Raw genomic sequence first — 25343 nt, forward strand, 5'->3', positions numbered from 1 at the left:
TGCAAGATCTATTATGATATATCTATGAAGAATAGGATCCGGTCCCTGACAATTATATGAAAGACCAGGATATGGCCCCTGGCATCTGTATAAATGACCAAGGTCTGGCCCCTGACACCTATATCAAAGACCGAGATTTATCCCCTGGTAGAAATTACATGCAAGACTATGGTTTGGCCTATAGCATTAATTTCTTTATGTTTGTTGTGTGGTGCTTGGGGAAACTCACTAAGCTTTTGCTTACAGTTTTTATTTATGCTTTCAGGTACTTCTGGTACTAAGGGAAATGGTCTGACGTGATGTCACAACATTCACTACAAGAAAATTTCGATTTAACTACGGAAAAATTCTGTAGCAAAATGATGTAATTTCGTAGGTAAACCTAAATAACTACGGAAGTTGCTACAGAATTTGCCAATGAGATTCCATAGTAAGATTTCTTGTATCAAAATGTTTAATTACGAAATTATAGATCCATAGCAATTTTGCTATGGTCGTTGCTACAACGTCTATCCGTAGCATTTCAACTACAACACACTTCCATCACCATTTCGTAACAATGAATTTTGTAGCAAATTCCGTATCTATTTTGTTCCGTAGCAAATTCTGTAGCTATTTGGTCCATAGCAAATTTCGTAGCTAATTGTTCCGTAGAAAATTCCATAGCCATTTGGTCCGTAGCAAATTCCGTAGTCATTTGGTCCATAGCAAATTCCGTAGCTAATTGTTCCGTAGCAAATTCCGTAGCCATTTGGTCCCTAGCAAATTCTGTAATTAATTGTTTCGTAGCAAATTCTGTAACTAATTGTTCCGTAGCAAATTCCGTAGCCATTCGTTCCCTAACAAATTCCGTAGCCATTCATTCCGTAACATATTTCGTAACAACTTTTTTTGTAGTCAATTCCATAACAATCGTTCCATACCATTTTTCTATAAAATTCGGTTATTTAATTTGTCTTATTATATCAATTTACAAAAATACAATTAATATAAAACCAAAAATGACAAAGTATTTCTATAGAAACTAAAAGAAATATCCAATACATCAAAAGATACATATTTCAAAATCAAAAGTCGCTACAAATTTAACATAAAACATTATTCGATACATAATATGATGGGTTTTGGTCATAAGAACATCCTATGTGCTCATACAAACCCTAATGCTTGGATCTAGGTTTCTCTATTGTACATGCAAGTTATCCAAGACTATAAACCCTAATTCTAGCATACAAGTAATCATATTAACATAAGAATGGGTTTAAGATATTACCTTGATTTTTATGTAGCAATAACAATCACAATTCTCCTTGTAATGACTTTAGAAAGCTTAGAGTCACAAATGTCACTCCTCTAATGGTTCACAAACACCAAGAGCAAGAGGATGAAGAAGAAAAGAGAAGGAGGCTCTCAAAAACGTGTGGAAACCCTAGACAATTAGTTCACCATGTTTTTTGGAGCATAAGGGTTCTATATATAGTGAGACTATTAGGGTTATCTAACAAGGAAACCCTAATTTGGATACTTAAGCCCTAAGCAACCCATGGACTCCTTTCCTTAAAGGCCTTGGATGATTTCCAATGGGTTTCCCCATAGAATTCGTCCAACCTTATAATATAAGGCAATCCATGGCCCAATTGCATTTATCTTATAATTACAATTCCAGTCCCTTAAGTTTAATTAATCTCTTTTAGTCACAAACTTAATTCTTATTAATTCTTGACTAATATTAATTAAACAATATGATCTCTCCTTTAATATATTATTCTCATAATATATTAATAAATCATATTTAATCCTTTCTCTCCATAATTCATCCTATCAAGTTGCTTTGGTGAAGGCAACCCAAAAGGACCATGCACCATCGGGTCAAGTACATACCAAAATAGTTATGGACTTAGACACTAATCCAACAGTCTCCCACTTGGATAAGTCTAATAACTATTATGCGTATGACTTCAGATCCTGATCTGCAATCATAGCTTTCCAAAGCCGTTGTCAACTCTGATCCTATCAGATACGCGTGTCCTTTAGATAAGGGATCATATATTCCTCCATTCTAGATATCGTATGAGACATGATTTCTAATCATTCTCTCAGTACTATTTCTCGAATTCCGATTTATGACGACTGACTAATTGAACAAATCAAATTAGCCCTAGCCCAGCCGAGCATTTACGTTTGTCATCACTAAATCATCGAGGGGCCCAAAGATATCGCTTTTATCCTACTTTGGATAAAAGGAACGGATAAACTTTGATAAAATGCTCGCTTGCACTCAATCACCGAATCACACACAACAATATGTTTCATGACACCAACTTACTGGTGCGTTTACATATTATCAATGTGCAACCGATTTGCAAGATACAACTCACACATCTCGGTTTCAAGAATATAAGATGTTATCGTCTCACCAATCACTCATGATAACAATCCATGAAGTGATCCAAGTGAGCGTGGGTTTAATCCAATGCTCAAATCATATTCATAAGCACTCATGAACGTTGCAGCAAACATTTGCTTATGTCTAATACTCTTTAGACAATCCACACACCAATTCACGACAGTCTTTATGTTGGATTAGTGTCTAAGTCCATAACTATTTTGGTATGTACTTGACCCGATGGTGCATGGTCCTTTTGGGTTGCCTTCACCAAAGCAACTTGATTGGAGAAATAAATAAAGAGAGAGGTTATTATGATTTATTAATATGTTATAAGAATAATATATATTAAAGGAGAAATCATATTTGTTTAATTTATATTGGTCAATAATCAATTAAGAATTAATTTTGTGATCAAGTGTAATTAATTAAACTAGAGGGGTTGAATTGTAATTATGTGATAGTTACAAAATAAGGTAAGGATTATCTTATTAATAGGTTGGACGAATTTAAGGTGATAAGGCCTTAGAATTCGACTAGGATAAGGGTTTTCAAGGCTTATCTTATGGTTACTTGGTGGGCAAGCAACTAGATAAGGATAAGGACTAAAACCCTAATCTCTACACCTATATAAAGACCCCAAGGCTCATGAATTCGTCCATGCCTTCTCAAGAGGTCCTAGAGACGAATTTTAATACCTCCCCTCTCTCTTTATACCTTCTCCATTTGCTCTTGGTGTTTGTAAGCCATTAGAGGAGTGACACTTGTGACTCTAAGCCTTCCAAAGTCAATTCAAGGAGGAATTGGGATTGTTATTGCTACATAACAATCAAGGTAATATCATAAACCTAATTATATGTTAATATCGATTTCCATATGCTAGAATTAGGGTTTATAGTCTTGGATAACTTGCATGTACAATAGAGAAACCTAGATCCAAGCATTAGGGTTTGTATGAGCACATAGGATGTCTTATGACCAAAACCCATCAGTGGTATCAGAGACTGGTTTCAATTGTATTGATGCATTACATGTTCAAAAAATTCGATTTTTGATGTTCTAGAGGCTGGACTCGCCGAGTCCATGCAGACTCGACGAGTCCAAGCCTGACTCGACGAGTCAACTCGTCAGACAGAGGTATATCCGGGATTTCTTGCTGTTTTTGATTATGGATAGTTACCTTATCATATTAGATCAATATTAATCCGATTTTATGATATATTTGACTATATTCTTGATCTAATTGAAGATATTTATCAATTAATAAGATAATTGTTTCCTTATGTGATAATTAATTACTTATTTTGACTTAATTGGTAAATTGTTTTGCAAGAAATCATTAAATAAATCAAATATGGATAATTATGTAATTAAATGTTAATTTAGATTATTTGTTATTTGATCCTTATACTTTGAAAAGTTTCATATTTTCCCATTTAGGTTTTATAGTTTAAATTTGAACCCAAATGTTTTGTTGTTTTGAAATTTAAATAGTTGAAACCCTAATGTTTTGAAAAAGGTTTCAAAACTTGCCCTCAAGTTTTGGAATTTAAATTTTGATTAATAGTTTAATTTTGATGTATATTTAAATTCTAAACCCTAATGTGTTGAAATGTTTCAAAACTTGCCCTCAAGTTTTGGAATTTAAAAGTTGATTAAAAGTTTAATTAGGAATGTTAAATTCTAAAACTCTAGTATAGTTTTGAAAAGGTTCAAATCACACCCTTATGGTTTTATTAATTAATTAAGGTGTATAATTAAAGGAGGTTTAATAGATCCGTAAAAGTTTAGGTTTACAATTTAATTGAATTAAAAGTATAATTGTTAAATTAGACCACCTAGTATTTTGAAAGTATAAAATACACCCTATATTATATATAACATTAAAAGTCTAACATTATATATATATATATATATATATATATATATATATATATATATATGTATGAGTAAAAGTCAGTCTTACCGTTAGTAGGCCTCATTCACGAAGCTGGTCTATAAGGGGTGTTTAAGGAAATTGCCTATAAAATGGAGATTGAATGGGTATCCACTCTTACCCACCGCACTCTTGAATAGTGGAGGGTCGTTAGCCGAACGCGTAGAATAGGACGAAACCCTTCCATTATAAGTATAATGAAGTATAAAAGTAACTAAATGTTTTCATAAAATTCCCAATCTTAGTTACTTAGGCAAAATTGAATTGATGCAATTCCATGAAATTACACTTTGTGCCCTTGCGAAGACGTTAGTGGAGCGTGTGTGGTTTACCGGCACACTAAATGGTTCTAAGCAAAGGTAGCAAAGGGTGACTCAATGTTTGTCATAGTTCGGTGGAGCGTGTGTGGTTTACCGGCACATCGAATAGGTGATTGTAACATGTGAGGGCACCATGTAAGTTTGCATGGTTATTCACACCCTCTTTGTGATCCTCGGCATCCCAGTCACAAACAAGAGGGGCATATCGAGATTTAAACATGCCATTGAAAGTTCAATGAATCTCAAAGAATCTAGGAGTTTTCATAGATTTAAAACTTAAATTCCTTTTCATTTTTCGTGGTGGAAATTAGTGAATCGTCATTCACTTACCTTCAAATATTCTGCAATTAGGGTTACGGCATCCCTCTCCCGAGTTGTAGAATATTGTGTTGGGTTCTAGCCTTAGTATCTCATTTGGGTGATTTACTAAGGACTCAATCAATCAACTAACTTGAATTTGTTTTTCTCCCGTTTTGTAGATGTCAAGGTTCGACAACTATGGTCTTCCCAAATCCCGTGGAACAAGCATTCCACATGAAGATGGTATTCCACGATTCAATCGAGGAACGAGAAATCATGCTTCACTTCCTCCTCCTCCTCCTATTGTTCTCCCCAACCCACAAGATCGAAGAATTGAAAGGTTCAATATCACTAAGGCCCTATTGGAAATGAAACATGAAGATGGTAAACCCGTGTGTGCCCACGTTCTAGGAATGAAATCACACATTGATAGGTTGATAATGTTGGGTGTGTCATTCCCAGATGAGTTGGCTGTGAATTGGGTTTTGCAGTCACTTCCTGAATCATATAATGAGTTCAAAAGAAAGTATTATATGATGGATCATGACGACAACCTCATTGACCTAACTTACATGCTCATTGCTGCTGAATCAGAAATGATTTGGCGAAGCAATGGAGCGTATTTGTTGGGAAAGTCAACCGACCATGCTTCCAAGGACGTTCTAGGAGAACCGACCTGCGTTTACTGCCAAAAGAAAGGGCGTTGGATACAAGTCTGTCCAAAGATCCTGAAGAGTCCAGAAGATGGGAGAGTCAAAGAGTATGGCTGCGCTTCAGGTAAAATCCACTATCTAACTCCATTAAGTTCCTATTCATTAATTCTTAATACATAATGTAATAAGATTGCATTTGAATGTTTTACAGGATCGGTGAAAAGAAAGGAAGCTTGGTGAAAGAGCAAGATGAATCTAATCACAAGGAATGGATCTTGATCGCATGGACTTGAAGATTAGAGCTTAGATAGTTATGATAGAGTTGTTAGAAAATTTTCTTTTGAAATACATAGTTTTCAATGGATTTTGCATTGTAAGGACAAATGTTTTCCGCTGCTTTTATAAATAAAATAAATTTTCGTTTGACTTATTTATTTATTTGTTTATTTCCTTGCAATGAAATCGTTATGAAAATTGGTGTTTGCATATTTCTACAACAAATGGATATGATTCTTATTTATGGTGTTTATGGAAAAGTCGAGAATTTACCAAATAGGGAGAGTTTCTCATCGCCCAAGTTTCAATTGGACAGAAATTTGGAATCATGCAACTTGGTTGCACGATGAATGAGAAATTTCATATTTGGAAATTAGGATAATTCATTGACAAAGTGTCAGGTGAAGGACTTGGAGATCGAATACACAAAGTTGCGTGTTGATCAAGTCCACCATAAGAGTAACAAAGATATTCGTCATAATTTACTAAAGGTTTAGTAAATATGATTATACTTACAAGATTAAGTGTAATTCTGAATTGATTAAAGGGTTTAGATCAATAGCAGAACGAATAAGAATAATCAAGTAGGCAGAAAGATAAAAGTTTCTCCATTCTTAGAAGATGGGAGAGTACCTTTTATGCTTTATGATAGGTCTTAATGATTAAGAACCATATCTCAATTGATCCTCTAAATGAGTCTTACTACAATTGTATGTCTAAGAAGAGGAATCAAGAATTGAAGAAATGGTTAAATCAATAAGTCAATCATACTTCGTTCCAATAACAAGTCTTAAAGTTAAGATTGTGACATCGAGTGAAAAAAGTAAGGTTTATAACATTCATCAAATGTGGAAAGTTGTGATGTCTTGGATAAGACAAAGACCAACTAGGACCAATTTATGATGTATTTTGATATGAGCTACACTAACTCTTGGATATTTTTTTGTCAAGAAATGGTTATTGACAAGAGAATCTTATATGTCAAAGAGTTAGTGGGAGTCTTAATGGTCTTGAAAGGTTTCAAGAACAAATCAAATAAACCTTATCGATCATCACTAGCACACGAGTTGAGGTTTACAACCTATCGTGTTGACATTATTTTGTTTCTGTGCCAATCCAATCGAGTTAATTATGCATGTGAGTTCTATGAGTTCTCATTTTGAACGTATAAAAGGCAAAGCACCTTAATCAATGAAAGGTACATTGATAGAAAAGGTGAGCTGCTTAACTACTTGGAAGACGTGGTGGGCAGCTTTGCTACCAAAAGGCAAGAAATCGAGATCAAGAAAGTTCGATCCATATGAGTTTGAATTTGTCGTAAACTTTGGTTTTGACAAATTCACATGGATAGGAACAAATACACCATTTAAATCTAAGTGTCATAAGATTTCCTCCTTCATGAAAATGATTGTGAGGAAATGCTTTCACTAAGAAAGATTTTAAGAAGATAGTGATTGTAAAATTGCATTCTCGAATTCAATTATGGTTACGGTATCCCTTTCCATGATTTGAATTGTGAGGTTTGGCAATTGTTTACACACACATATGAACTATCTAAGGCAAAGGTGTATAAGTTCAAGAAGCCTTGATAAAAGATTATCAAAGCACTAAGTATTAGAAACATGAACTTAAGAAATTCAATAAGCATTGTTTTTCTGGAAGTTAAGATGTTTATGAATACATGTCGAAGCTAGTGGGAGCATAAGTGTTATGCTTATAATAATCATCATGATAGTGGGAGCATAAAAGTTATGATTGTATGATTATTAAGGCACGTATTGCAAGTTGGCAATATTAATTATAGAAAACAAGAGTTATTCTTTGCAAAGTTGTAAGGAAGGAATAGTTGTTTTGCTATAATTAAGGGAGAGAATATTATGCTTCATTTCAAATCTAAAGGTTTAGGTTGAGAAATGTTAATAAATTTAGTCAAGGGTACAAAGTGTGTTCTTAAAATTTCGATTACGATTACGGCATTCCTTTTCACAATTCGAAATTTGAGAACATAGCAAATAAAACATTATGCGTCGTGTCCCATACGCTTCGGGTATAGGATCGATTGCAAATGCTTTAATGTTGGACCGTTCTAAAATTTTCCAAATGTCGAGCGCATTTAGAGGGAAAATGGACTTGAATTGGTTTTGACTAAAATAATTAAACAACTATCAAAGGACAATCCAAAGTTTGACGAGGATTGGTCGTTTGTGAGTAGTTGGAAGCATGGTATTGAATGGACCATATCGACATTATTATGAATAGAAAAGATTCTATTAAGAATGAGTTGTCATATGGAAAATATGGAAATGTGTCCATATTGGATGGACCATATTGACATCATTACGAATAGATGAGATTCTATTAAGAATGAGATGTCATATGGAAAATATGGAAATGTGTCCATATTGGGAATTGAATATTGAAAATCTATGACTGGATTAGAAACCTTTATGCAAAAGGATGTTCAAAGGAATGTACTTTGAGTGAGAGACATAATATTTTAGGAATTGTCTTGTAACAATCTCCGATAGAGGACTTTGTAATATCATTGGCAATAGTCTTTGTGACTTTGGTGCAGTGACATTACGAAAGGATCATTGCATAAAATGTTAGAATCTAGCATATTCTATAAGTGGCAAGAATTTGATATTCTTAAACTTATGAAAAAGGATTTGGAGTTGTGAAATGAGAATGATTGGAAATGTGTTCAATTTGGTCTATTTCACATAATAAGAACCATAGGTAAACATTGTGTGCATGCTAGGAGCATGGGACAAGTGTAATAATTCAAGTAAGAAGTTGATTACCTGAAACGACAAATAATGAGTAATCGATATGGTGATAAATAAAAGTTGTTTTATTTATACTCAAAGGTTTGAGGCCATATGGGATTAGTATTATTCTTGTGTTTCACATTTGCATGTTTTGAGTTCCAGAATAATTGAATTTATTAAGAATAATCGAATTATTCGAACGGGTCACAGTCGTTCATATGTTGGAAGTAGATATGAATGAAGATTGTCGTGAATTGGTGTGTGGATTGTCTAGAGGAGTATTAGACATAAGCAAATGTTTGCTGCAACGTTCATGAGTGCTTATGAATATGATTTGAGCATTGGATTAAACCCACGCTCACTTGGATCGCTCCTTGAATTGTATCACGAGTGATTAGTGAGACGATAACATCTTATATTCTTGAAATCGAGATGTGTGAGTTGTATCTTGCGAATCGGTTGCACATTGATAATATGTAAACGCACTAGTAACTTGGTGTTATAAAACATATTGTTGTGTGTGATTCGGTGAGTGAGTGCAAGCAAGCATTGTATCAAAGTTTATCCGTTCCTTTTATCCAAAGTAGGATAAATGTGATATCTTTGGGCCCCTCGATGATTTTGTGATGACAAACGTAAATGCTCGGTCGGGCTAGGGCTAATTTGATTTGTTTAATTAGTCAGTCGTCATAAATCGGGAATCGAGATATAGTACAAAGAGAATGATTTGAAATCATATCTCATATGATATCTAGAATGGAGGAATATATGATCCCTTATCTAAGGACACGCGTATCTGATAGGATCAGAGTTGACAGCGGCTTTGGAAAGCTACGATTGCAGATCAGGATCTGAAGTCATACGCATAATACTTGTTAGACTTATCCAAGTGGGAGACTGTTGGATTAGTGTCTAAGTCCATAACTATTTTGGTATGTACTTGACCCGATGGTGCATGGTCCTTTTGGGTTGCCTTCACCAAAGCAACTTGATTGGAGAAATAAATAAAGAGAGAGGTTATTATGATTTATTAATATGTTATAAGAATAATATATATTAAAGGAGAAATCATATTTGTTTAATTTATATTGGTCAATAATTAATTAATAATTAATTTTGTGATCAAGTGTAATTAATTAAACTAGAGGGGCTGAATTGTAATTATGTGATAGTTACAAAATAAGGTAAGGATTATCTTATTAATAGTTTGGACGAATTTAAGGTGATAAGGCCTTAGAATTCGACTAGGATAAGGGTTTTCAAGGCTTATCTTATGGTTACTTGGTGGGCAAGCAACTAGATAAGGATAAGGACTAAAACCCTAATCTCTACACCTATATAAAGACCCCAAGGCTCATGAATTCGTCCATGCCTTCCCAAGAGGTCCTACAGACGAATTTTAATACCTCCCCTCTCTCTTTATACCTTCTCCATTTGCTCTTGGTGTTTGTAAGCCATTAGAGGAGTGACACTTGTGACTCTAAGCCTTCCAAAGTCAATTCAAGGAGGAATTGGGATTGTTATTGCTACATAACAATCAAGGTAATATCATAAACCTAATTATATGTTAATATCGATTTCCATATGCTAGAATTAGGGTTTATAGTCTTGGATAACTTGCATGTACAATAGAGAAACCTAGATCCAAGCATTAGGGTTTGTATGAGCACATAGGATGTCTTATGACCAAAACCCATCACTTTATTCATACCTACTTCCAACATATGAACGACTGTGGCCCGTTCGAATAATTTGACTGTTCTAAACCAATTAAATTATTCAGGAAGTCAAAACATGGAAAGTGAAATACAAGAATAATACTAATCCCATATGGCCTCAAACCTTTGAGCATAAATAAAAACACCTTTTATTTATCACCATATCGATTACTCATTATTTGTTGTTTCGGGTAATCAACTTTTTACTTGAATTATTACAACACTTGTCCCATGCTCTTAGCATGCACACAATGTTTACCTATGGTTCTTACTTTGTGAAATAGATCAAATGAACACATTTCCAATCATACTCATTTCACAACTCCCAATCCTTTTCTCAATTGAAAGAATATCAAATTCTTGCCACTTATGGAATATGTTAGATTCTAACATTTTCTGCAATGATCCTTTCGTAATGTCATAGCACAAAAGTCACAATGACTATTGCCAATGAAATTACAAAGTCCTTTATCGGAGATTGTTACAAGACAATTCCTTAGATATGATGTCTCTCACTCAAAGTACATTCCTTTGAACATCCTTTTGCATAAAAGTTTCTAATCTAGACATAGATTTTCAATATTCAATTCCCAATATGGAAAACTTTCCATACTTACCATATGACAACTCATTCTCAATAGAATCTTATCTATTCATAATAATGTCGATATGGTCCATCCAATACTATACTTCCAACTACTCACAAGCGACCAATCCTAGGCGAACTTTGGATTGTCCTTTGATAGTTGTTTAATTATCTTAGTCAAAACCGATTCTTGTCCTTTTTCCCTCTAAATGCGCTAGACATTTGGAAAATTTTAGAATGATCAAATATTATAGCATTTGCAATCGATCCTATACCCGAAGCGTATGGTACACGATGCATAATGTCTTACATAAAGATTTGATACTTTATCAATCTTCTGTCGTAATATTTTATGTGCTACGTTCTCAAAATTCGAACTATGAAGATGAATGTCGTAATCATAATCGAAATTTGCGAACACACTATGTTTCCTTGACTAAATTATTAACATTCCACAACCTAAGCCTTTAGATTTGAAATGAAGCGTAATATTCTCTCCCTTAATTATAGCAAAACAATTATTCATCCTTTACAACTTTGCAAAGTATGACTTTTGTTTTTCTATAATTAATATTGCTAACTTGCAATACTTTCCATAATAATCATACTATCATAACATTTATGCTCTCACTATCATGATGATTATTATAAACATAACCTTTGTGCTCCCACTAGCTTTGACATGTATTCATAAACCAGCTTAACTTCCAGAAAAACAATACTTATTGAATTTCTTAAGTTCATGTTTCTAATACTTAATGCTTTGATAATCCTTTATCTAAGCTTATACATCTTTTCCTTAGATAGCTCATATGTGTGTCTAAACAATTCAGACTAATTGCCAAATCTCACAATTCGAATCATGGAAAGGGATACCGTAACCATAATCGAATTCGAGAATCCAATTTTCACAATCACTATCTTTTTAAAATCTCTCTTAGTGAAAGCATTTCCTCACAGTCATTTTCATGAAGGAGAGAATCTTATGACACTTAGATTTTAATGGTGTATGTGTTCCTATCCATGTGAATTTGTCAAAACCAAAGTTTACGACAAATTCAAACTCATATGGACCGAACTTTCTTAATCTTGACTTCTTGCCTTATGGTAACACAGCTGCCCACCATGTCTTCCAAGTAGTTAAGCAGCTCACCCTTTCCTATCAATGTACTTTCCATTGATCAAGGTGCTTTCCTTTTATGCGTTCAAATGAGAACTCATAGAACTCACATGCATAATTAACTCAATTGGAATGGCACAGAAACAAAATAGTGTCAACACGATAGGTTGTAAACCTCAACTCACGTGCTAGTGATGATCGATAAGGTTTATTTTGATTTGTTCTTGAAACCTTTCAAGACCATTAAGACTCCCACTGACTCCTTGACATATAAGATTCTCTTGTAAATAAACATTTCTTGACAAACAAATATTCAAGAGTTAGTGTAGTTTTTATCAAAACACTTCATAAATTGGTTCTAGTTGGTCTTTGTCTTATCCGAGACATCACAACTTTCCATATTTGATGAATGTTATAAACCTTCCTAATACTTGTCACTCAATATCACAATCTTAACTCTAAGACTTGTTTTGGAACGAAGTATGATTGACTTTCTGATTTAACCATTTCTTCAATTCTTGATTCCTCTTCTTAGACATGCAATTGTACTAAGACTCACTTAGAGGATCAATTGATATATGGTTCTTAATCATTAAGACTTATCATAAAGCATAAAAGGTACTCTCCCTTCTTCTTAGAATGGAGAAACTTTTATCTATCTGCCTACTTGATTCTTCTTATTCGTTCTGCTATTGATTTAAACTTTTTCAATCAATTCAGAATTACACTTAATCTTATAAGTATAATCATATTTACTAAATCTTTAGTAAATCATGACGAATATCTTGTTACTCTTATGGTGGACTTGATCAACACGCAACCTTGTGTACTCGATCTCCTAATCCTTCACTTAACACTTTGTCAATGAATTTGTCTAATTTCCAAATATGAAATTTCTCATTCATCGTGCAACCAAGTTGCATGATTCCAAGTTTCTGTCCAATTGAAGCTTGGGAGATGAGAAACTCTCCCTATTTGGTAAATTCTCGACATTTCCACAAACAATATAATTAAGAATCAAATCCATTATTGCTAATAATAGAAACATTTTAACATCAATTTTTCATACACACCATTGTAAGGATAAATAAATAAAATTTAAAATCAAAATTTATTTTATTGCGGAAAAATTTGTCCTTACAATGCAATTCATTGAAAAACTATGCTAATACATCTTTCTTAGCAATCTTATTCTAACTCCAAGTAGTAGCTCAAGAATCTAATCTTCAAGTAATGCGATCGAAATCCATTCCTTCACGGTTAGATTATGCTCACTTCTTCCCTTAATCTTCCTTTCTTTTTCTTCGATCCTTCAAAACATCAATTGTAATCTTATCACATTATGTATTAAGAATCTAGAATATAAGCTTAAAAGAGTTAGTCAATGGATTTTTACCTAACGCAGAGCCATACGTTTTGACTCTCCCATCTCTTAGATCTGTTAAGTAAATAGGGCAGCTTCGTCTCCAATGCCCCTTCTCTTGGCAATAAAAGCAAATTGACTCTTTTGGAACAGCACATGGAACTATTTCAGATATTGCCTTTCTCTTATGATCAAACTCTTCGATCATGGCATGTCTTTCGTTGCCATTGCCTATATCTATAGAGGTCTGGAAGGCAGATTCACCAATCAACTTTGTTTTTCCATTGCGCCAAATCATTGTTGATTCAGCGACAATAAGCATGTAGGTGAGATCTATAAGGTTCACGTCGTGGTTCATCATATAGTACTCTCTTACGAACTCACTATATGAGTTAGGAAGTGACTGAAGAACCCAATCAATATCCATCTCCCCAATGACAATGGATCCCAACATTCTTAACCTATCAATGTGTGACTTCATCCCTAGGACGTGTGCATACACCGACTTTCCTTCTTTATGTTTACTTGCCAAAAGGGCTTGAGTGAGCTTGAACTTTTCAAGTCTTCTAACTTGTGGTTTAGGGAGAATAATTGGAGGAGGTAGAGGAAGTGAAGCATGATCTCTTGCTCCTTGATCGAATCGTGAAATATCATCTTCATGTGGAATGCTTGTTCCATGGGATTTGGGAAGACCATAGTTGTCATACTTTGACATCTACAAAACGGGAGAAAACGAATTCAAGTTAGTTGATTGATTGAGTCCTTAATAAATCACCCAAATGAGATATTAAGGCTAGGACCCAACACAATATGCTACAACCTAGAAAAGGGATGTCGTAATCTAGTTGCAGAATATTTGAAGCTAAGTGAATGCCGATTCACTAATTTCCACCATGAAAAACGAAAAAAAAAATTAAGTTTTAAATCTATGAAAACTCCTAGATCCTTTGAGATTCATTGAACATTTCAATGGCATGTTTAAATCTCGATATGCCCTTCTTGTTTGTGACTGGGATGCCGAGGATCACAAAGCGGGTGTGAATAACCATGCAAACTTACATGGTGCCCTCACATGTTACCGTCACCTATTCGATGTGCTGGTAAACCACACACGCTCCACCGAACTATGAAAAACATTGATTCACCCTTTGCTACCTTTGCTTAGAACCATTTAGTGTGCCGGTAAACCACACACGCTTCACTAACGTCTTCGCAAGGGCACAAAGTGTAATTTCATGGAATTGCATCAATTCACTTTTGCCTAAGTAACTAAGATTGGGAATTTGTAAAACATTTAGTTACTTTTGTACTTCATTATACTTATAATGGAAGGTTTTGTCCTATCCTACCCGTTCGGCTAACGACCCTCCACTAGTCAAGAGTGCGGTGGGTAAGAGTGTATACCCATTCAATCGCCATTTTATAGGCAATTTCCTTAAACACCCCTTATAGACCAGCTTCGTGAATGAGGCCTACTAACGGTAAGACTGACTTTTACTCATACATACATACATACATACATATATATATATATATATATATATATATATATATATATATATATATATAATGTTATACTTTTAATGTTATATATAGTATAGGGTGTATTTTACACTTTTAAAATACTAGGTGGTTAAATTTAACAATTATACTTTTAATTCAATTAAATTGTAAACCAAAACTTTATGGATTTATTAAACCTCTTTTAATTATACACCTTAATTAATTAATAAAACCATAAGGGTGTGATATGAACTTTTTAAAACAATACTAGGGTTTTAGAATTTAACATTCCTAAATTAAACCTTTTAATCAACTTTTAAATTCCAAAACTTGAGGACAAGTTTTGAAACATTTCAAAACATTAGGGTTTAGAATTTAAATATACATCAAAATTAAACTTTTAATCAAAATTTAAATTCCAAAACTTGAGGACAAGTTTTGAAACCTTTTTCAAAACATTAGGGTTTCAACTATTTAAATTTCAAAACTAAACTTTTGAGTTCAAATTTAAACTATAAAACCTAAAGGGGAAAATTTGAAACTTTTCATAACACAATGATCAAATAACAAATAATATAAATCAAACAATTAATTTTGTCATTATCTATATTTGACCTAATTTCAATTTCTTGCAAAATAAGTTACCCAATTAATACAAATAATCAACTTTAATCATATAAGGAAGTTATTATCTAATCAATTGGTAATTATCTTTTGTTTAATCAAGGATATACTCAAAAATATGAATAAAATCAGATTTTAATGATCTAAAGCAGATAAGGCAACTATCCATGAGAAAAACAGCAAGAAATCCCGAAATCCCCTCTTTCTGACGTTCGAACTCGCCGAGTACCCATATGGACTCGCCGAGTAGGGGCCTACTCGTCGAGTCCACAATGGGACTCGCCGAGTTCATCAGGCAGTTTCACAAAAATCGAATTTTTCAACTTGAACAAACATACAAGGCATCAATACAATAGAAACCAATCAAGGCTCTGATACCACTGATGGGTTTTGGTCATAAGAACATCCTATGTGCTCATACAAACCCTAATGCTTGGATCTAGGTTTCTCTATTGTACATGCAAGTTATCCAAGACTATAAACCCTAATTCTAGCATACAAGTAATCATATTAACATAAGAATGGGTTTAAGATATTACCTTGATTGTTATGTAGCAATAACAATCACAATTCTCTTTGTAATGACTTTAGAAAGCTTAGAGTCACAAATGTCACTCTTCTAATGGTTCACAAACACCAAGAGCAAGAGGATGAAGAAGAAAAGAAAAGGAGGCTCTCAAAAACGTGTGGAAACCCTAGACAATTAGTTCACCACGTTTTTTGGAGCATAAGGGTTCTATATATAGTGAGGCTATTAGGGTTATCTAACAAGGAAACCCTAATTTGGATGCTTAAGCCCTAAGCAACCCATGGACTCCTTTCCTTAAAGGCCTTAGACGATTTCCAATGGGTTTCCCCATAGAATTCGTCCAACCTTATAATATAAGGCAATCCATGGCCCAATTGCAATTATCTTATAATTACAATTCCAGTCCCTTAAGTTTAATTAATCTCTTTTAGTCACAAACTTAATTCTTATTAATTCTTGACTAATATTAATTAAACAATATGATTTCTCCTTTAATATATTATTCTCATAATATATTAATAAATCATATTTAATCCTTTCTCTCCATAATTCATCCTATCAAGTTGCTTTGGTGAAGGCAACCCAAAAGGACCATGCACCATCGGGTCAAGTACATACCAAAATAGTTATGGACGTAGACACTAATCCAACATAATATTCTATCATTGATTAATAAAATTTTTGACTTTTTCACTCAATGTGTTAATGACATTCACTGCTTGTGCGAGTTGTTGTTCAAACTTAGCTTGAACATCCACATTTTTATGCTGAAACTCCACATTCTTTTTCTGAGCATCCTCATATTTTTGCTGAACATCCTCATATTTTTGTTGAATATCCTCATATTGTTCGCATTGCGTCTCAACTAACTTCTTCAAATTCTCAATCTCGACTTTTGTCTCGGCATTATTATCCTCGTATTGTTCACGGTGCATTTCAGAAGATCCTTTACTAGAACGAATGCACTTTCCATATGAGCCAAATCCATATAATCTCTTTTTTCGATCATGTCCCCCAACAACATCATAAAATAGTTTGTCTTCATCAATTTCCATTCCTATTGCTTCCAACCGATCACATCATTCCATAAAATCATCCTATAATTTTATAATTGTGTTGAGATAAAACTTATACAAAAAAATCAATATAAAACTTACATGAAATTATTAAAAATAAAACTTACATGAATTCTTTTAGCTTTGTCAACTAAAAAAGTCACTCCATCGTAATTCTTAGTGTGTGTATACAAGAATAGTCATGGTGTGTCGGATCATGTCCCCAAAGCTTCTTCTACATATATACAAAAAAAATCAATATTAAAGTAGATTGTTATTTTACATTTAGGCTTAGATATTTAAAAATGAAAAAATAGCAACTTACTTTTAGGCTAAACCCATTTAAAAATCAAAATGGAACTAGATTGCTATGATACAAAAGTAAATGAAAGTAGATTGCTATTTTTTGCATTTAGGCTCCACTCTTGAAAAATGAAAAATAAAATAACATACAACTAAATGAAAGCACGTTGCTATTTTATGTATTTATGCTTAGTCCTTATAAAAATCAAAATAGAACTAGATAATGGTATTTCTAAATGAAAGTACATTGCTATAATATAAAATTAAATGGGTACTTACTAAATCAGAAGCAATTTTAGAATGAGAAGCCGATCCACCGGTATGCGTAGAAAGGGCTTGTCCATCAGCTACACCTCTACGCCTATTTTTTTTTGTTCTGATTTCTTCTTGAAGTCTTCAGTATTCCATCTTGCAGTCCAGGATGTCCACACTTCTGATGTTATATTAACAGGTTTTTTTTAGAGTCGACTTTTTCCATTTTGAGCTTATATTGTAGATATATTGTTTATATCTTTCCTTTGCCTTATTTTCCCAACAAGCTTGGACTAACGGAGTTTTTGCATCATCCCAATGGCACTTTTTCTACAATACAAAATATAAAGATGAGTTTTTTAGTTAATAAGTACCTAATAATTTCATAAATGAGATACATACATGAAACTCGTCCCAATAAAGGAGTTTTGTCTCGTCACTTAAAGTTGCCCAGCTATACCCATTTAAATCAGCTCTTTCACCAAAGGATTCATAGATAACGGAAGAACATGGGCCCGAAGAAAATAACCTACAAAAGAAAAAATCAACCGCATTGTAAAATTCTTGAAGCTCAATGTTGATAAAAATGTAAGAATTTTAACTTACTCCTTATCTTGCACTCCAATATATAGACGCCCATCCAGTCCTGTAGATCCAAGTAAATACCCTTGATGTTGAACGCCAACATTTTCGTCAACCGATTCACTACAATTTGTTGTGGATCTAGGTACCAGATGATGTAGTAGATGCATGTGTAAATGATTGGATAAATGTAGATACAGATGATTGGGTCGATGATGTAGGTAAGAATGACTGGTTGGATGATGTAGGTATGGATGATGCATGTGTTGATGATGTGGCACCAACATGTGAAACAAATGTTGGGGCAGATACATTACCAACAGATGATAATGTGGTACGGGATGATTATGACGACAATACGGGTGTAGATAATGGGGCAGATTTTACATCATCTGTGCGTTTGTTTATGAAACGTACACTTGTATGTTGCTTTCGTTTCAATGTGTCTCTTAATAAGAATTGTGACATATTCCCTGAAATTTTAAATAATTAGGAAGTTATAAATCTGTTAGATCACAAATATTATAGAAATACCTTACTAAAAATTTAAGCATACTACTTTTTATTTAAAATGCCACTTTTGTTTGCTTATTTATTTTAGCATCCTACTTTTTTACTTTGAAAACTACAAAAACTAAAAGTATAATGCAAATACTTTAATGAAAGTAGATTGCTATTTTTGCATTTAAAAATGAAAAAAAATAACAACTTAAAATGTCATAGTAAGTATAAAAGATAAAGCACAAAACTTAAACATGATGGTTTTGTTATCACCTGGATTGGATTGGATTGGATTGGACTGAAGTGGATTGGAACTTGGAGCAAAGAAAAAGTTGAAACAGTTCATGCCTTTAATTAATATTTATACATAAAGTGATACCGAAAGAGCTCATTTTGAGAATTCACTTTGGAATGATTTCTATGGTTGCACAAAAACTACAATTAAAACAAACTAATGACTACAATGATATATTGAGATTTACAATTACATCTGTGGGACATAGATTTATCAATCTAGGGTACTTTAGAGCTTCACTACCACCTTAGAGGTCACTAGGTCATGGTTGCTACTTTTATGTGTCTGTGTTTTAATTTAGGAGTTCTATAATAGCAACTTTAATTGTACTTTATACCTTAATTTCTTCCAGGAATAATACAATATGGTTTGTTTACTTGACTGCTTTTTAATTAACATTGCTGGACACTGATTTTTTATCAACTTCACCTTAACAAGAAAGAGCTCAGATCCAACAGTGGACTCCAAAATGAGAGCTGAGTCTCCTTATCTTCATCTAAGTAAAAAAGTGCAAGATTACATTTTACAAACAAAGAATATGCCATCTAGTAAAGTAACATCAAATTAAACAACACAATGAATGCACATCACATTATAGGACCTTATGATTGTCCCATCTTGTATTCTATTTATTCTCGAGTCTTGACTTGATCGATCAAATACATTCTTTTCAAGAGTCATCTTTTTCATCAACTAACAAGGTCATATTATACATGTATAGAATGCACAATGTATTATTATAGGATAGGAAAACATCTTCATGAGTTGTTAAACATTGAAATTTGGAGGGCTTGGTATAAGCATTGGAGTAAATTACAAGATTCTTACAAGATTCTGATGCTTAAGGTAAAAAAGAAAATATGAGTGAGGTGTTTGTAATGTGATGTACCACACAAAAGCATAGTTACTGCATAATCTAGTTTTCATCACCAAGTTATCTTAATTCTATCATCAGTAGACCACAAGTCCACAACAGAATGTAGTTTTTGTCTCTAGTTTTGATCAATAAACTCATCATACAATGTATGCTTATTTTCTACATAAAGTCATATGAAATTTAACCATTTGGTTGACAAAATCCTTTTAAAAGAGCAGTAGAGGTGTATATGTGTTAAATGTGTATGAGAGTGTGATACAATGTTCTGTAATGCGTAATGAACAATAATTTTAGTTCTGAAACAAAATTCACTGGAAGATTTAGAAGTTCTGAAACAAAATCATGACCGGCTAAGTTCACAGAAGAGTGGAGAAGGAGAAACCGAGGAAGGGATTTAGGGAGGATCAAGGATAGTACCTGCACAGGGTCAATGAGAAAGATGACCGGAAGAAGCAGCAATAGACGGCGACGACCAGACAGCGATGATGTGCGAAGAAGAAAGATTCAATGGAGAGATCGAGAAAAATAGAGCAAAAAAGAAGAGAGAATAATGTTACCTCTAATTTAGGGAGGATCGAGGTAGGGATGAAGTCGGTCGAGAAAAATCTACCGGTTGATGGAGCAGGCGGTGAACAACAAAGCTCCGATCGATGATGGCGTACTAAGACCGATTGATCTGAGGAATGAGGAATACGATCGATATGATCCGATTACCTCTTATTTGGGGAAGAAGATATGATCCGATTATTTGACCCATTTGCCCTTAATGATCGGTTGATGACTTGATGGGTCCTCTCCTAAGAAATCAAATTTACCAAATAAAATCTTTAAATTAACAGAAAAAATTATTATATTTTGGTGTATTTAATCTGAATATTTGATTATTTTTTTTTAAATGTCAGGTGGAATTTCGCTCTTTGTTTTCATCTACCTGTATACGCACGAGTCGTGTTCTCCCTGAACTATCAATTACGTGAGTATATTTATATAATTTTGATCATGGTAAATAAATAAAATATATAAATAATATCATTCTGATTTTATATATTTTTGTGCAACAGTTTTTCAAATAAAAATATATCTTTTGGAGTGGTATTTGCTATAAATTTTAGGGTTAAAAACTTAAAATGCAAGAAATATGTTTTTTTGTGGTTAATACTTCTAAAAGTCATGTTTTATCAAACTTCTGTTTTTGATTGATAAAACTAGGATTCTTTATCATGTTTCAAATCATATCTACCTGGATGGACTTTTAGTCTTTTACTGTGGTGGAGACTTTTATGCCTAGCAATATGTTAGTTTATATGCATGACAGAGAAGTCAATCATGGAGACTTTGTTTCTAAACAGAATAGTGCTTTAGCTATGGAATTTTCTTCCTAATTAACATGAAAGAACAGATGCTTATAGTGATAGAAGAATACCAATGAAATCGTTTAGGGCTTGGGGCAGTACTTGAAATCGGAATGTTGTGAGCAGCGACGACGTGGCTAAGCAACGAGCGACAGCGGCAGCAGGTTGAGAGAGAGAGGAAGAGATCCGATCTTGACCATTGTCCGGCGATGGATTTGAACTCAACAAAAATACCCCTAATTTGTGAGGAAGTAAATTGGGGTTATTGAATTTACTAATTTGCCCCTAAAGAAACATTATTGAAACAAACTCAAACATTATTGAAAAAAACTTTATGCGACAATTACTTGACCATTTTTTTAACTAAAAAGTCAAAATAAAACATTTTAATTCTTTCTTTTAGAACAGCTAGTACAATAGAGGGTAAATAAATTTTGATTTAGAGGTAATAATTTTCAAAGTCGGGATAATATTATTATGAGAAAATTAGCAAATGTATGTCATCAAAATCTAAAAATTGAAGCTAAAATATTTATAATGTAAAAATTATATTATAATTAAAATTTCAAAACAATTAAAAATAATATTTTATTTTTGTTGTTGAGTTTTCAAAAATAATTGTGCATTTTTAATATATCTTTTCAAAAATCTTCTATATTTTGCTACGGAAACATATTATGTAACTATTTCACTACGAAATTTTCCGTAGCCAAATACCTATGGATTTTGATTTCGTAGCTATTTTGCAAATTCACCTTTTTGTAACAGATTCCATAATAGATTAGCTACAAAATTTTATTTTGTAGCAAATTTCCTAGCAAAATAGCTACAGATCTTAATTTCATAGCTAACTTGTTATGGATTTTTATTTTGTAGTCATTTATGTAGCCAACTAGCTACATACATGGATTTTGTAACAAGTTTCATAGAGAACTAGCTACAACCAAAAAACTTGTAGCATTATTTGTAGTAAACTAGCTATGGATTTTAATTCCGTAGCAACTATTCAAGATTTAGCTACGGAATGCAATTCCGTAGCCATTTCCGTAGCAAATTAGTTACAACCAACCATTTTTAACATATTCCGTATTAAAATAACTATGAATTTAGATTCTGTAACAACTTTACGTAGCTATTTAAGATTTAGCTACGTAATGCAATTTTGTAACCATTTATGTAGCAAAATAGCTACGACAAGTCGTTCTGTAGCATATTCCTTAGTAAAATAGCAACGGATTTTGATTCCGTAGTAACTTTCCGTAGCTATTTAGCATTTTTCTTGTAGTGATTCTCCCTTCACTATTTTCCACACTTACTGATATTGTTACTCTGATAATTTGACACTGATATTATGTAATGGTTTTTGGAACAATATTATGATTGTCACTCCTGTTTAAAAATGAAAAATTTTATCCTGGTTTTTGGGCTGTTAACCTTACTAATAACTCGACCATTTACTTGTTGATCCATGTTATGTGGCCAATAGATCATCAACACACCGATCCACTATACTCTCAATCATAGAAATCCACCCACTATGTGTTATAAATTCCCTAATCTTTGGATGGACTAAGACCTCATCCTACTTACCATGTCGCCATGAATCCCCTTTCTTTAGTTTCATCGATAAGATGTTTGGAGATTACATCATCATCATACTCTCCAATAATTGAGCTTAGACATTTAACCCACAAGAAATGGGTGGAGTTGGGATGAGACTCACTTTTATTTTAAAATAATATAAATAACTATATAAGAAATTAGGAAATTCAAAATGAAATTACTAAGAATAAATGAGTCATTTTAGGTAAAGACATGGACGAAAGTCATACCAAAACAAAATTATTAGGATGTTCCATGTTAATAAAAAAAATAGTTAGATACCAACCTCCCAAACCGTAAGGACCATATTGAGCATTCAAATTAAATGTATTTATTAAAAAAAAAAAAAAAAAAAAAAAAAACATATTTTTCCATAAAATAACTTTTTCCATGTAAAATGAGTTTTAGTGAACATGACTCACGGGGCTCCACAAACTTCCATGTTTCTTAGTCTACATATATAGATGACATAAGAATTAAGAATCCTACAATAAAAGCATCGTCGAACACGACTCACGTGACCTCCCCAAACTTCCATGTGGCAATACACATAAATCTATCTCTTTTTAATCAACTCAAACACAACATAGCTACCTCTGAACACCCACTTTGAGAGAAATAAAAACCAGCCACCGCCATGTCCACCGAACCACAGCCCAACAACCGCCAATTGGCGCTTTTTCCATTACCATTTCAAGGCCACATCAACCCCATGCTTCAATTAGCAAACATACTTCACACAAAAGGCTTCAAGATTACCATCATTCACACCCATTTCAACTCGCCAAACCAATCAAACTACCCACAATTCACCTTCAAATCGATCTCAGACGGCTTGTCCGAATCCAAAAACAAGAATTTGAATCTGGATAATCCTAATTCTGTCATCAACTTCTTAAACAAAAGCTGCATCAATCCGTTGAGGGATTGTTTAGTAAAGTTACAAGAAGAGGAGCCAATTGCATGCGTGATCTCAGATGCGCTATGGTACTTCTCTCAATCAGTTGCAGACAGTCTTAATCTCCCAAGAATCGTTTTACGAACCAGCAGCATGTCCTGCATCCTTGTTTACTCAGCCTTGCTTCCTCATATTAAAAACTGCTACCTCAAAACCACAATTGAAGAAGAAGATCCGATCCCAGACCTTTCACCGATCACAGAAAAAGACATGCTAAAGATTTTTAACGAAGATTGTAAGGAGGGAGAGCTCGAGTTAATCTTTAGCATGATCAGAACTATAAAAGCGGCATCTGGAATCATATGGAACACCTTCAAAGAACTCGAAGAACCTGCATTTTGTGCGATAACCCAAAATATATGTATTCCCACTTTCCCACTTGGTCCGTTTCATAAATATTTCCCAGCATCCTCTAGCAGCTTACTAGAACAAGATCGAAGTGTTATGTTATGGTTAGATCTGCAACCAGTTAGGTCTGTAGTGTATGTGAGCTTTGGGAGTATCGCTCAAATGGGTAAAGCCGAGTTCAGAGATATGGCTAGGGGGCTTGCAAAGAGTAAGCAACGGTTCCTATGGGTGGTTCGGCCTGGTTCGGTTTCAGGGTCTGAATGGCTCCAGTCTTTGCCTAAAGGGTTTATAGAGGAAGTTGGTGAAAGGGGGTGTATTGTAAAGTGGGCTCCTCAACAAGAAGTATTAGCTCATCCAGCCATAGGAGGGTTTTGGACTCATAATGGATGGAACTCGACATTGGAGAGCATCTGTGAAGGTGTTCCGATGATCTGTTCACCTTGTTCTTATGATCAACCGATAAATGCTAGATACGTAACAGACGTTTGGAGAGTAGGAGTGATGTTGGATAAGGGGACGGAGGAGGAGTTTGGAAGAGTGATGAAAAGTGTAATTATGGAGGAAGAAGGATGTGAGATAAGACAGAGATCTAAATATCTTCAAGAGAAGGTGAATCGTTCTATGGAGAAAGGTGGTTCTGCATACGAATCACTGGAGAATCTAGTTGACTTCATCGTTTCTCTATAAAATATATCCATCTACTATTCTTTACTACATTTGATCATGTACTTATGTTAGTTCTATTGTTTATTTTAATCGGTTTAATTAAAACACATCCTTGCTAACAGTTAAAAAGATTATGTGCATATCTTCATCACATTTATGAGGCTCATGAATGTGTAAATTATACAAAGTTTAAAAAGAAAAATAATAAATCCCATGCACCTAATTTCGTCGTCGTCTTCTTACACGATATGTTTCATGTTTGAAAGAAGAAAACAAAGTTAATTTAGTATCATGTGATTCATCTCCAATGTGAATAAGTAACTATTTTGTGCAAGTTTATTTTTGACATGAAAAAAAATGTTAATTTTTATTTTAACCCTGATAACTTTTTAATTTCTATTCTATAGTTCCCATAATTATAAAACATCTGATACACAACTAAAAATTTATTTAATGAGTTTATCATT

General features: G+C 33.5%; 1 pseudogene; it reads left to right on the forward strand.

Annotated features, from left to right (window-relative positions):
• The first annotated feature begins 23431 nt into the window (after positions 1–23431).
• On the forward strand, positions 23432–24986 carry LOC145090802 (UDP-glycosyltransferase 76C2 pseudogene; annotated as a pseudogene).
• Positions 24987–25343: the final 357 nt, after the last annotated feature.

The sequence above is a fragment of the Lactuca serriola genome, chromosome 2 (assembly GCF_051521515.1).
Source record: "Lactuca serriola cultivar US96UC23 chromosome 2, Lser_US96UC23_V15, whole genome shotgun sequence".
Classification (NCBI taxonomy): domain Eukaryota; kingdom Viridiplantae; phylum Streptophyta; class Magnoliopsida; order Asterales; family Asteraceae; genus Lactuca; species Lactuca serriola.